Source organism: Amborella trichopoda, chromosome 1 (assembly GCF_054954075.1).
Source record: "Amborella trichopoda isolate Santa Cruz 75 chromosome 1, AtrichopodaSantaCruz75HAP2 v2.0, whole genome shotgun sequence".
Classification (NCBI taxonomy): Eukaryota; Viridiplantae; Streptophyta; class Magnoliopsida; order Amborellales; family Amborellaceae; genus Amborella; species Amborella trichopoda.
The window spans coordinates 22,362,675-22,378,316 of NC_142336.1; the positions used below are offsets into that span (position 1 = coordinate 22,362,675).

The 15,642-nt window shown below is 38.0% G+C and overlaps 2 pseudogenes across 1 annotated transcript in view; both read right to left on the reverse strand.

The window, feature by feature from the left end:
- The window catches only part of LOC18439137 (putative glucose-6-phosphate 1-epimerase), a 31,476-nt pseudogene extending 16,323 nt beyond the window's left edge, over positions 1–15,153 (reverse strand). The window contains exons 1-5 of the transcript XR_016045646.1: positions 14,907–15,153; positions 14,747–14,821; positions 14,474–14,530; positions 14,128–14,293; positions 11,606–11,740 (exon numbers count right to left, since the gene is read on the reverse strand). The product of XR_016045646.1 is annotated as a putative glucose-6-phosphate 1-epimerase (transcript). The remainder of the gene's footprint in view (positions 1–11,605; positions 11,741–14,127; positions 14,294–14,473; positions 14,531–14,746; positions 14,822–14,906) is intronic.
- LOC148783743 (uncharacterized) lies at positions 875–2,385 on the reverse strand (annotated as a pseudogene).
- Positions 15,154–15,642: the final 489 nt, after the last annotated feature.

Consider the following 15,642-nt stretch of genomic DNA (forward strand, 5'->3'; position numbering starts at 1 on the left):
GCATATTTCTTTGGTGGTTAATGGGAATATCAATGTAAAGCATATAATAGTACTAGTGACATAAAAGGCGACCCAAGAAGGCAGCCTAGGTGCCTGGATAGTTTCCTTAAAATGGTTTATTTTGTTATTATATTGTCTTTATTTCTTCACCACCTGGATGTCCAAGCAGCTTGCCTAGCCATTCAAGATAAGAATAGGCACTGGCACTTAATGAACTCTACTTCTTCTGTTTACTTAAAACCTTACAATAGTGACTACTATACACAGCACTCTACTATAAGACAAGACTCAGACTAATAGAGTCATTTTTTTTTTTTTCCAGTATCTAAGCAGGGTCTTCCCCCCCCCCCAAACCCACCCATCCACCCACCCTTTTCACTTGAAAATATCAAAATGATGGAAATGAGGGTATTTCAAGAGATTACTCATAAAATAAGACAATTTCAAAACATGAGTGGTTTACCAATACCAGTGTTTTAAAATGCGGGATGTTGTCCTGATGCGGTGGGGGACCAATGCAGCTCGATGCGGCCCGGATGCGGGTGCATCGCGATGATGCGATCAACAAATGTAAAATAATTCTAAAAAATCTAAAAAAAAATGTTAATGCATAGAAAAAAATATGAAGGTGATATATGTGATAGTAGGTATTTAGTTTAATGATTAACTTCAAAGCTATTAGCTGTCGGAGATTCTGTATCCAGTTATCCACTATCCTCTGATAGAAACTAGAAACTTGAAACCAGCTTCATAAAACATTCAACAATCAACAACCATAAGCACAAATTTGCACCATAAGCACAACCATCAACAACCATAAGTACAACCATAAGCACAAAATAGTGATATTACAAAAAACAAACCAAAAGTCAAGCTCAATAACAGTTAATAGTTAATAACTTAATACAATCATTTATTTTGAGAGTCAATTTTGAAATTTGAACTTCATTTTTCCAAATATCAATCAGACAAGTCATCTTGAGATTCGTCATGCGCATCATCAATACCATCCTCGACGGCCTCCATATATTCTTCTTCATCGGTCTCCTCTGAATCAGCTTCCTCCTTGACCTCTGAAGCTAATGTGCGAGTGCGACTAGACCCAGCAGCTCCTCTACTCTTTTGTGCTCCAGTGTTAGGTCGATCTTCTTCATTAACCCCTGTTGCTAGCTCGACATCAAGCCATGTAAGATCCTCACCCTCAATTGGATCCACGGTCCACTCACTTATGGAATCACCATCAGCTTCATTTAATTGAATAGGGTTGAGCGTCGTGCGATTTTCATACCTCTCCCTAAGCCGCTCGTTATACCGCACATAAACCAAATCATTCAACTTTTACTGATCCAACCTATTTCTTTTTTTTGTATGGAGCTGTGGTAGAAATTTGAAATCAGATAAATTAGATTTTAGATTAGAGAATTGAAATTCAAGAAATAAGGATTAAAGAATAAAAAGTAAAGGACTTACATGCTCAAATGCACTCCAATTGCGCTCACAACCAGATGAGCTACATGTGAGAATCAACACTCAAATAGCAAGACGTTGTAGATTTGGTGTCTCGCTTCCATATAATGCCCACCATGCAGTTATATAATATTTTATAATTTAGAATATAGTTAAAAATTAACGGTATAAATAAACAATGGAACTATACATAAACTAAGAGACAAGTAAGATATTTTTGGGCTTTTGGTCTTTACCTGAATCTGTAGTGTCCCTATTTCGAGTGGCAATATCTCTCCCAAAGTTTCCCAAGGCTAACTTGAACTTAATCAATTCATGGCTCTGGATCTCATCCTGGATATCTTTGTCTGGCACCAATCTCTCCAACACATCTAAGAACCCACCATTTATTACACGATCGGACTCAATGGATGGGTGCTTGTAGTGAAGAGATGCGTTTAGAAAATAACCGACTGAATGGAGGTGCCTGTGAAGCTGGGTATCCCATCTCATATCAATAATTTCAAGCATAGCCTTGCGCATATTTTCATCATCCTTTAAAACATCTTTTATTTCAGTTCTTGCCCTAGTCATTGCCTCATGTATGTAGCCCATCGTGGGCTTCGCATCACCATCAACTAGTCGAAACACTCTCACTAAAGGGCAAGTCACCTCCAATGCAATAATTATTCGACTCCAAAAAGAAGTATTCAAAATAATTTTTTCAGCCTTTCTCCCATCCTTATGCTTTGACCATTTGCTTTGACTCCATTGCTCTAAAGCAAACATGATCCTCAAGGCACTTTTTTGCTTGGCTAGACTTCGAAGACTGAGGAATGACATGGCAAATCTAGTGATACCGAACTCACTAATTCTCTCTTCTTTGTAAAAGACCTCATCATGCTTAGGACTATGGTGTAATTGTAAATAAATCCAACAACAAACATAGCTCTTGAAATCACACCACTAAATAAAGATGTTGTACCCATTTCCTTAAGCATAAGATTAACACAGTGAGCTGCACAAGGTGTCCAAAACATATGCTTCCTTTTCAAAGTCAAGAAATGCCCAGCTGCAGTTAGCACCATTGTCAGTGATAATTTGTACCACATTTTGCTCCCCAACAAATCGACAATCTCATCCATCAAGCCAGATAAGTATATACCATCATGTGACTTATCTGATGCATCAATAGACTTAACAAAAAAAGTACATGTTGGGCAGTTAACCAAAAAATTAATGAATGCCCTTGATTTCCCATCAGACCAACCATCACACATAATAGTGGCCCCATATTTCTCCCACCCTTCTCTCTGAGAAATCAAAATTTTATTCACATCAAATACAGCATCCTTCAACAAGGGCTCCCTAACCTCATGTAGTGAAGGAGGAATAAGTCTTGGGACATATTGCCCAATTGCCTGGACCATACATGCAAAACTATCCAAAGTAATAGTATTAAAAGGAATGTCGGCCATGTAAATCCACTTTGCAATCCACTTACATACCGACTTCTTTTGTTCTTTCTTATATTTATTGTCAATTGTGGTTTGTTTTGTTTTTTTCTCTTTCCTGAAAGACAATTTCGGGGCTAAAGGTGAAAAAAGAATCCATTGGCCCCTTAAAGAGAGGTGTTCTTCTCTCAGTACTACCACCAATATTTATAACTCTCTCTCTTGAGGTTGGAGTATGGGTACCCCTTTGCCTCATAGCAACTTCAGACATCATCATCATCATCATCATCATCATCATCATCATCATCATCATCATCAACATCATCAAATAATTGCATATCATCAAGTAATTCCTTTCTTTTCTTTTCTTTTTTCTCTTTATCTTTTTCAATCTATCCTCTTTTTTTATATCATTTGTAGCTTGTGGGCATGCTCTTACATTCCCAGAAATTTCGGCTAAATGCTCTTTTTGTCGAAAAATACCACCCATATAAGTATTTCCACAAAGCAAGCATATCACACAATTTCTATCTTTCGGATTTTTTAGTTTAGCATATTTCCAAGCCGGACCCTTGTTATTAGAAGATTGGGAAGAAGACATTGTCCCAAAATAAGTATAATAATATTATTGTACAAGAAGGACTAAAAAGTTACCGACTCTGTGAAGTAGTGCTCGATTTCTTCACGACCTCTGAAATCCTCAATTTCTTATCACAAATTCACCTTAACATCCCCAAATCAACAATAAAAGGCATCAAATGAACATCCAAGTATCAAACAACCGCCAAATCAAAGATTTGGATGAAAAAAAAATTTTCGCCAAAATTTTTTTTTTTCCTTCGATTTGATGCCAAAAAAGCCACCAAAGTGGCTAGAAATCTTCGATTAGGGGGTATAGTAACCCCCCAAACAGTTTCCCTAAATATTGGAACAAAAACAAAACCATTTTTCCCCTCCCCGAGGGGCAAAAGCGAAAAAAAAAATCGTGGAAAAAGATGCGGGCCAGATGCTGTCTGATGCGGCCATGATGCATCCTGATGGGGCGCATATGCGACTGCATCTGTCCAAAGCGCATATGCGCCTAAACGGGATGTAGATGCGAGCGCATCCCGATGTGGCCGCATTTTAAAACACTGACCAATACTTGTAGTCAAGAAGGTCGTTATGCAATTGGGAAACATGACTGATTTACCAATGTCTATGCAAGGAAGTCCCCCAACTGGCAAGAAGCAGCTCCCTAACGCTTCTCAAGACATCATCAATTATCAGAGTTGAAAGGAATTTTTAATTGAAAATATCAAAATGAGGGAAGTTAAGGTAATTCAATAGACAACCCCATAAAATAAGACAATTTGGAAACAAGACTGGTTTTCCAATGTTTCTAGTCCAGAAGGTTGTTTTTCGGTAGGGGGTTTCGCTTATTTAGAGATGTTGCGTGTCTACTTCAGAACCAGTGAAGATGGCAATCCATGACTATGGCAATCCATGACTATGGCAACATTGATATGTGAACACGAGAGTAGATGACAGTAGTAGAAGTTGAGACTTGGAGAAGAAAGGAAGAGCTCGTTTGTTTCTTCCATAGGTTATAGGAATGAACGCCATTAGCAAATGGGCCTGAATACAATAGCAAAAGCATGCCCGTCCAAGTTGATTGCCATCTGGCCATAAGATGTGAAATATGATAGCTAGAGGTATGTCACAAAGTTAAAAAAAAATTATATTTGAACTTTGAGCACGGTCTAAAAAAAATTATATTTGAACTTTAAGCATGGTCTATGGCACAACCTCTGCTGTCGGATTTCACATCCAACGGCCAAGAATGATTATAGTGTATATGTAGGTATATGTATGGAGAGCCCAAAGGCTAATAACGTTGAGATAACCCCAAGGGTCTAACACCTCGTTAGTGGGACTTGTATGACTTGAAAACTCACAAATCATCATTAACTATGACAAAGATCAATCTAAAGAAAATGATTTGAAGCTTAAAAACTGCCCAAAGTCGATTCCTGCACCAAGAATGGCTCTAGGCCACATATCTCAAGCATCATCAGCAAGGATATTTAGAGCTCAAAATTAATTTTTTCTTTGAAATCCTTCACAATGTGCAAGAGAAATGATTTGAAATTTTCATGTCAAACAAATACCCCTAACTAGTTGTTTTGGCTTGAAGCTGATGTCTACAGGTCTAGCCCTAAAAGTATCAAATCATTCCCCTTACATTCAAATTATATGTTGTGCTTGCATGTCTATTTGTTTGTGCAGAACTATATCATCATCATCATCATCATCCAAGCATTATCCCAATGATTTGGGGTCGGCTATATAAATCATGTTCCTCCTTTCTTCTCTATCAAGAGACTATGCTTAGTAATACTAAAAAACACCATATCCTTTCTCAGTACTTCTATCCATGTCCTTTAAGGATCTCCCCTTGCCCTTTTAGAGCCTTCTACTTGAATCAAGTCGCACCTTCTAACCGGTGTTGAATTAAGCCTACACAGCACATGGTCAGTCCACCTAAGTCTACTTCCCTTATCTGATCGCTTATTGAAACCACACCTAAGTTCCCTCCCACGTATAGATTCATTTCGAGTCCCAGCATTTCAAAAAGCACTAGGCGGCACCTAGGAGGTTGGGGGGGTCTAGGCCGCCCAACGCCTAGGCGAGCGCCCAGAACCTGGGCGACCCATTAGAATTTTTTTTTTTGGTTTTCACTCTCTAAAATAGGCTCTAATAGGTTTTAGGCTTCCAATGAACCTAAAACCCACAATTTCGCACCTTTAGGATTAAAAAAATGACCCAAAAATACCCTCAACGAGAGGCATTTGCACCCCTGGGTGGGGCACAGGCCCTGGGCGGGCGCCCGGTGTAGGCGGGCGCCCGGTGTAGGCGGCCGCCTAGGTGGGTTCCCGGGATCCCAAGAATATCCGCTTTTTTTGGGCACCTAGGCCTGGGAGATGCACCTAGGCCCCCAGAACCATCCAGGCGCTGGGAGGTCCGCTTTTTGAAACACTGTCGAGTTCTATCCTGTCATGTCTTGCCACTCTCAACATCCTCATCTTAAGTATACTCGTTTTATGAATATGTTGTTTCTTGACCGCCCAACATCCCATCCCATAAAGCATGATTGGTCTTACAAACGTCCTATAGCACTTCCCCTTCAGTCTCAATGGTATGCAACAATCACATAAAACTCTGGATGCACATCTCCACATAGCCCACCTAACTTTAATTCTATGTGACATCTTCCTCAATCTCTTCATTCTCCTGGATTATCGACCCTAGATATCATATAGTGTTTTTATGAGTTGTGGTCCCTAACGTTCCTTTAATTGAGTAGACAATGGCAGAGGAATGGTTCATCTCCACCATCTGTCAGTGAGAATGGATGGTGGAATGTACATGTAGTGCATTGTTTGTACAATAATTGCAATTTGTTAAAAAGATAAACAGCACATTGCATGTATAAACAAAAAGATAAAAGAGAGGTTTGTTTTGTTTCAGAGACACAAAAGAGAAAATCAGAGGAAAGAGCAATGAAGAGGACTTGCATTTGATGTTGATAACCTTCAATACTCTATACTTCAGGCACATACAGCCGAATTGATTTAGTTTCTAGAGAGTACTCCAAAAAGCGATGCGACTCCAATATCATGCGAGGGTAAATGAGGAGTGAAACGTGAAGAGTAACCACCAATGATAACTGGGCTCAATGCACCAATACATACAATATAATAGAAAGATAAATGGCACAATAGCCTTAAAAGGAATATCTGCTTGTGAATGTTACAAGGAAATAACACACTAAGTTGTTAATAAATCTACACTTCCTCAACAAGACAGGCCCGCTTGATGCATGTTTGCATGCATTCAATGTCTTGGCACATGTGAATCACGAACATTGTAAACACGGTGAGGACAACATTCAAGAAGGCGGATGCAGCCGCCTAGGAGGCTAGGGGTCTGGGCCACGTAGGTGGGCACTCAAATACCGAGGCGGCCCTAAGGGAAGGGGGTTGGGTTGGGATGGGGGCCATATGTTGGTTTGTGTGTTTTGTGAAATGTGTGTGTTTAGTGTGTGTGTGTGCATGCGCACATATATGTGTGCATGAGGTCTCGCATGAAATTCTTAAAGATCCTCTTTTTTTCTTTTTTTGGATCTGTATTTGTGAGAGAGAGGTCTCAAACACTTGGAGGATATGGAGAGAGAGAGAGAGGGACCTCACATCGTACACTTGGAGATCACTTCTTCTATTTCTTTTTCTTACATGTAAAGAGGAGACCATATGGGTCCATCACTATATTTGTATTTGTATGTGTACGTGTTTGTGTGTGAGAAAGAGAGAGGCCACGAATCAAACACTTGGAGTCTATCTTCTTCCTATTCTCCTCATATGTACAGAGAGCACATGGACAAGAGAGAGAGAGATATATATATATATTTTACATTTCATGTAAAAAGAATAATAAATGACCAAAATAGTCGTACAAGAACCACTTGAAAACGTTAAGCAAACAAAGTAAATTCATCATCATTCTTGAAAACAATTCATCACTTTAAACAAAAGACATTGATTTCCATTTTGGTTGCATGTATGTAAAGATAAATAATGAAAAACAGATAAAACTAGATTTTTATAACAAATACTACCAATTATATCATACACCAACTTTATCTAAGAATCATTGATCATAGCATTGCAGGACAAATTTTTGGGGTAAATAATAGTGCATGACAATTCATAACCTTGAAAACAATGTAATACTTAGGCTCAGAAGTTCTCTAGAGTGAACTTTGGGGTTTCAAAATAAAATACAGATTATGCCTATACCCCTTTGAAATATTGAAACGCAAATTATGATGAAAATCAGTGTTTTAAAATGTGGTCGCATCATGCGGGATGCGCTCGCATCTGCATCGCGAATTGGCGCATATGCGCTTTTGACAGACGCGGCCGCATATGCACCGCATCAGGCCGTATCATGGCCACATCTCGCATCGCACCGCATCGCGCCGCATCTGTTGCTGCGGAAAAATTTTCGATTTTTCCCCTAGGGGAAGGGCAAAATGGTCTTTTTGTAGTTCCAAAGTTTTGGGAAACTGTTTGGAGGGTTATTATACCCCTTAAACGAAAATTTCCAGCCACTTTAATGGCTTTTTTTGCATCAAATCTAAGGAAAAAAAATTTGACGAAAATTTTTTGTCATCCATATCTTTGATTTGGCGGTTGTTTGATACTTGGATGTTCATTTGATGCCTTTGATTGTTGATTTGGGGATGTTAAGGTGAATTTGTGATAAGAACTTGGGGACTTCAGAGGCCATGAAGAAATCGAGCACTACTTCACAGAGTCGGTAACTTTTTATTCCTTCTTGTACAATAATATTGTTATACTTATTTTTGGGGCAATGTCTTCTTCCCAATCTTCTAATAACAAGGATTCGGCTTGAAAATAAGCTAAACTAAAAAATCCGAAAGATAGAAATTGTGTGATATGCTTGCTCTGTGAAAATACTTATATGGGTGGTATTTTGCGACAAAAAGAGCATGTAGCCGGAATTTTTGGGAATGTAAGAGCATGCCCACAAGCTACAGATGATATAAAAAAGGAGATTAGAGAATATTTGGATAGATTGAAAAAAGATAGAGAAAAAAAAAAAAGGAATTACTTGATGATATGCAATTATTTGATGGTGTTGATGATGATGATGATGATGATGATGATATGCCTGAAGTTGCTATGAGGCAAAGGGGTACTCATACTCCAACCTCAAGAGAGCGGGTTATAAATATTGGTGGTAGTGCTGAGAGAAGAACACCTCTCTCTAAGGGGCCAATGGATACTTTTTTCACCCCTAGCCCGAAATTGTAGTTCAGAAGAGGAAGAAAAAAACAAAACAAACCACAATTGACAATAAATATAAGAAAGGACAAAGGAAGTCGGTATGTAAGTGGATTGCAAAGTGGATTTACATGGCCGGCATTCCTTTTAATACTATAACTCTAGATGGTTTTACATGTATGGTCCAGGCAATTGGGCAATATGGCCCAGGACTTATTCCTCCTTCACTCCATGAGGTTAGGGAGCTCTTGTTGAAGGATGTTGTATTTGATATGAATAAAATTTTGATTTCTCAGAGAGCAGGGTGGGAGAAATATGGGGCCACTATTATGTGTGATGGTTGGTCCGATGGGAAATCAAGCGCATTCATTAATTTTTTGGTTAACTGCCCAACAGGTACTTTTTTTGTTAAGTCTATTGATGCATCAGACAAGTCACATAATGGTACATACTTATCTGGCTTGATGGATGAGATTGTCGATTTTGTTGGGGAGCAAAATGTGGTACAAATTATCACTGACAATGGTGCCAACTATGCTGCAGCTAGGCATTTCTTGACTTTGAAAAGGAAACATATGTTTTGGACTCCTTGTGCAGCTCACTATGTTAATCTTAAGCTTAAGGAAATGGGTACAACATCTTTATTTGGTGGGGTGATTTCAAGAGCTATGTTTGTTGTTGGATTTATTTACAATCACACCATAATCTTAAGCATGATGAGGTCTTTTACAAAGAAGAGAGAATTAGTGGGACCGGGTATCATTAGATTTGCCACGTTATTTCTCTCTTCGAAGCCTAGCCAAGCAAAAAAGTGCCTTGAAGAGCATGTTTGCTACAGAGCAATAGAGTCAAAGCATAAGGATGGGAGAAAGGCTGAAAAAATTATTCTAAATACATCTTCTTTTAGTCAAATAATTATTGCATTGGAGGTGGCTCACCCTTTAGTGAGAGTGCGACTAGTTGATGGTGATGCGAAGCCCGCCATGAGCTACATACATGAGGCAATGACTAGGGCAAGAACTGAAATAAAAGATGTTTTAAAGGATGATGAAAATGTGCGCAAGGCTATACTTGAAATTATTGATAGAAGATGGGATACCCAGCTTCACAGGCACCTCCATTCAGTCGGTTATTTTTTAAACCCATCTCCTCACTACAAACACTCATCCATTGAGTCAGATCGTGTAATTAATGGTGGGTTCTTAGATGTGTTGGAGAGGTTGGTGCCAGACAAAGATATCCAGGATGAGATCCAGAGCCATGAATTGATTAAGTTCAAGTTAGCCTTGAGAAACTTTGGGAGAGATATTGCCACTCGAAATAGGGACACTACAGATCCTGGTAAAGGCCAAAAGCCCAAAAATAATCTTACTTGTCTCTTACTTTATGTATAGTTCCATTGTTTATTTTATACATTTAATTTTTAACTATATTCTAAATTATAAAATATTATACAACTGCATGGTGGGCATTATATGGAAGCGAGACACCAAATATACGTCTCGCTATTCGAGTGTTGAATCTCACATGTAGCTCATCTGGTTGTAAGCACAATTGGAGTGCATTTGAGCATGTAAGTCCTTTACTCCTTATTCCTTAATCCTTATTTCTTGAATTTCAATTTTCTAATCTAAAATCTAATTTATCTGATTTCAAATTTCTACCACAGCTCCATACAAAAAAAAGAAATAGGTTGGAGCAGAAAAAGTTGAATGATTTGGTTTATGTGCGGTATAACGAACGGCTTAGGGAGAGGTATGAAAATCGCACGAAGCTCAACCCTATTCGATTATATGAAGCTGATGGTGATTCCATAAGTGAGTAGACCATGGATCCAAGACAAGAGCGTGTGTTTGAGGGTGAGGATCTTACATGGCTTGATGTCGAGCTAGCAAGAGGAGCTAATGAAGAATATCAACCTAACACTAGAGCACAAAAGAGTAGAGGAGCTGATGGGTCTAGTCGCACTCGCACATTAGCTTCAGAGGTCGTGGAGGAAGCTGACTTAGAGGAGACCGATGAAGAAGTATACATGGAGACCGTCGAGGATGATATTGATGATGCACATGACGAATCTCAAGATGACTTGTCTGATTGATATTTGAAAAAATGAAGTTCAAATTTCAAAATTGACTCTCAAAATGGATTATTGTATTAAGTTATTATTTATTAACTATTAACTCTTATTGAGCTTGACTTGTGATTTGTATTTTGTAATATCATTATTTTGTGCTTATGGTTGTAAATATGGTTGTTGATGGTTGTGCTTAATTATGGTTGTGCTTAATTATAGTTGTGCTTATGGTGCAAATTTGTGCTGATGGTTGTTGATTGTTGAATGCTTTATGAAGCTGGTTTCAAGTTTCTAATTTCTATCAGGGGATAGTAGATAATTGGATACAAAATCTCCGACAACTAATAGTTTTGAAGTTAATCATTAAACTAAAATACCTATTATCACATATATCCCCTTCATATATTTTTTCTATGCATTAACTTATTTTTTTAGATTTTTTAGAATTTTTTTACATTTATTGACCGTATCATCGCGATGCACCCGCATCCGGGCCGCATCTCCACATCAGCCGCCCACCGCATCAGGGCCGCATCCCGCATTTGAAAATTCTGTAAAAACAAGACCCATGAAAAGTAGTATCGCATCATTTATGTCTACTTGCAAACTGTAAATGAATAGACACAGTCCTCCGACGAACATAAAGAAAACACTTCCCATAAGCTTTCTTATCCCATATTCCTAAGCATTATTCAAAGATTAAACTCAACTGCAAAGGATTGTCTTCTAAATTATGAAGTATAACCATGGGGATCGATGGCAATTTATAAATCTATCCACACCTTATATCAGAAACAGAGAAGTACGCATGATAAGCAAATGAAAAACTGAATGGCTTGCTATCGACATTCCTTATGCACGATATCATAGCAAGGTCACCACCAACGCCTAGAGCAACTCTGAGACGAAACTCAAAACTGAAAAGCAAGAGAGAACTCTCTAAGTCAACAAAGTCGTCCCCATGCACATTATAGCAATCCGTACCAAATAATATAAATAATCGCTAGCAAAAAAAGAACAAAAACCAACAATCTCATGGGCATGATGACACATAATGTGATACAGAATGGTGTACCAATTCCATCAATTCTTATGTAAATAGACAAGCACCAAATAAATGGTGTATGCAAGTGGTGCAACTTCCCAAGCCATTAATTGGTACATGGCACACAAATATCAAGGTACTAGATGCAGAAAATACGTTTGGATTAATAGAAGAGACATCAAACATAAATAACTGAAGTGATGATAAAGATATCTCTATCATTCAAAATATGTTAAAAATTTAGTCTTCAAGAATTTCATAAGATAAGACAATTCACAAATAACAAATCTTTTAAAACTGGACTGGCACCTGAATTGGAAATTGTTATCATATACAAACTGCATTTCCAAAACTTCGGTCCAACATGAAGACCGGACTGGTGGCCAAACCAGTGAGCACACCGATCTAGTTGACTGGTTAACAAGTGAGACAGGTCAAATAAATAAAATATAAAATAGGAAAATATAAAAAAATTAAAAAATGTATAGAAAATTGTCAAAAAACTAGAAAATATTGAAAATTCAGAAAAACATAAAGAAAATTATTAGGAAGTTTCATATCAATGCTTCAATATAATATGAAGTTCTAAACTAATAAAACAAACTGAAAATACCAAAAAAGACAAACACTCTTAACCCCAAAACAATTTCCACAGCTCATTATTTTCGAATAGAGGCATTTAGTAACTAAACAATGAACAAATTAGATTAAAAAAAAAAGCCAACTTTTTATATCAAATTAGAAAGTGAAAAAGTACAATATTACAAATAGCGTACAATCTCCATATATGAACACTAGATATTCCAATTGAAGTATTAGAAATAAAAAATAAAACAACACAAGTAATTGAAAAAAAAACTGAAAAAACATATATATATAAATGCAGAAAATCCACAAAATTAGCAAACACTAACAGCATTTAATTGTCCACGTGGGTTGACCAAACCAAACACCCACCAGTTCCACCAGTTTCCCATCCAGACCAACAGGTCCAATCTCAAACAATGGCTCTCTGGTTGGCGGCAAGGACTTTGACAGGAACTCATGAGGTTCAAAACCCACCAGACCTCCCTAAACCAAAGAACTTCCTTATTCTAATTGAGAAGAAAGAAGCTTAGCTTTTGCATGATGTCCTCCTTGCTCTTCTGTTAGCACCTGGGCCTCTTTGATTCCTTTAAATCATACTGACTCACCAGGAAAATACCAAAATCTGTCCATGATGCAGCATGCAGCCAACCGAATGAACAAATTAACTCAAGAGAGAATAGACATCCAGGAGATTTTTAATCGCCTTCAGAAATAATCCTTCATAACCATTAGATCAAGCATAGCTGAATGGCGGAACAGGATTCAGCCCAATAGTTGGGACAAGGCTAGGATGATGATGATGATTCATTAGATTAATCCAGTCAACCCATTAAAAACTTTCAAATGGAAACAGGCATACACTTACACCAGAGTTGCAATGTCCATACATTTCTCCATGGATACATAGCTTTCATAGGCAGTGATTGCATTGAGACAAAAAATTTCCTTTACCTCTCAAGTGCTATGAAGTTAGCAACAATCTAACTTTATAACATATAAAAGAGAATTATTTCATGTAGAAATGCATAAAGTGGAACATGGGCTGGGAGAAGGGTCAGTACAAGATGGAGAGATATAAAAAACTGTCGTGGACTAAAAGTTTCAGAGGTTATTAATCTGATAACAAGAGAATGGAACTTTAGTCAAGTTAAGGAGACTTTATTGGTAAAAGCTCGTGAGACAATATATACACTAAATTCTTTATATGAAGAGACAGGAATTTCACTATTTAAATGGAATTACATAAGAATAGCCTATGGCAGGATGTCCCAGACTACAAAAATGAAATCTAAGCTGACCAGGGTGAAAATGAACAACAAGGAAACAGAAAAGAACTTATGCCTAAATACACTTTGATTGTACAAAGACATAATCAGTGAAGCATAATCTTTTCAGAAAAGAGAAGAAACAAACAAATGCACAAAAATTGTTTTTAGTAAGCCATTGGTGCCTAGGAATCTCAGGAACTGTGGATTAATATTCAGGATATTTTGTGAATAACTTATCAATATATTTTCCAAATTCTAATCATAATTCACCACCACCATGCTATAAAATTTTATTTGTCAGGTAATGTTTCCATTAGGATAGTTTTTTAAAATATTGCTAGTTTGAACCATAAAGTTAGACCCATAAGGAAAAAAAACGTTCAGGTAGCATTAAGCTTCATACTTGTGAGGCCAACAGTTGAGATCATCCTCAGATGGCTTCAGAAGCAAGTCAACGGCAGATTTAGTGTTGCAAGCATTGGCAGAAAAGGGTGGAGGATCATATCATCACTCGTCCAAACTTTGTTTCTGGCAAATCCATGTTGCTCTAACAATCCACAGCTCCCAAACTGAAAGAAAAGAATTCAATATAACAAAGTGAATCGAACTGTTAATATAGGTACATGTGCATGTGCAAAGAAGCGCATGGTTGTGCATATCAAAAACACATAACCGTACATAAGAATGTAGGTATGCATGCCTGTTTGTATGAAGATGCCTCAAACCAATCGCCCAAGATGGAGGAATACCTGTGGGAAACAGATAGGGATTCCTCCTCGCATAGCCTTTGGTGGCTTGAAGATCGCCTGCAAATGTAAGGTCGGTATCCATTGCAGAGTAAGCAACAAGCTCCCAATTGCTTATTTTGGACTGTTAAGCTCAGCTTATAGGGTTCCTGGGCTATTTCTTACCTATTCTACTAGCTCTAGAGATCTGCAGAATGCAAATTTTGCAACCCAACAATGACAATAACCGTCCGAAGAGGAAATAGTTACTCTGAGAGCTTAAGGAAGAGGGAAAACCTTACTACTTGTGAATAGAAGTTCTTCACCCCTCTCGTTTCTCTACGAAATGACCTGGCCCCCATGCAAGCTGACCTGAAATAATGCAGAAAAGATTACAGAGACGGAACAAAAAACAGAGAACATCTAATGATTTTGTGAAAACTAGGTAGCATCTGACCCGAGCAGAAGCTCCTCGAGGCTCCCTGAGAGCGACCTGAACAATCCCATTCCAGTCTTTCGCCACCTCTACAGAGGCTCTCTGAACCCAATCAGCTGAATGCCCCATCACACATAGCACCAACAACAAACACAGGGGGAGCGAGAGGAAATATTTCTTCAACGTCAATCTAACCCAAGGTTACCCAGACATATTGTTCTTGCACTTGTATATATGATAAGCAGGAGAATACCATAAATTTGAGGACCCCAATTCACCACCTTTCTTATGAATGAACCCCATATTCCCGTGAAAACCATCTACCATCAAACCAAATTCAATCTTCCCAAACCACCAAGTACCAGTACTGATATTTTCATTTTTTGAAACACCCTGACCCAAACCTGTGAACCCCTCAAAAATCCACATCAGAAAACCTTAGCATCCTTCATCTTTTGTTGGGTATCATCTAAAATCTTCACTAACATGTGCCAAACACCGCGCAGTAAAAAACACCCCTTGTACTAAACCAACTGCTGAAAATTTCTGATAAGAAAAAAAAAAAAACCCAAAATAGAAACAAATGAAAATCCCCCAATGAGTTCCTTCATTTATTCCTTTCTCTTCTCCAATGGGGTAAATACTTCTACTTCATTCTACTTATTTTTCATAGGAGTAATGTGAGGGAGATTGCAGACGGAATAAGAGAAAAAGAAAAGTTTTTAGTGAGCGAGGGAAAACCGTATATCAATGGAAT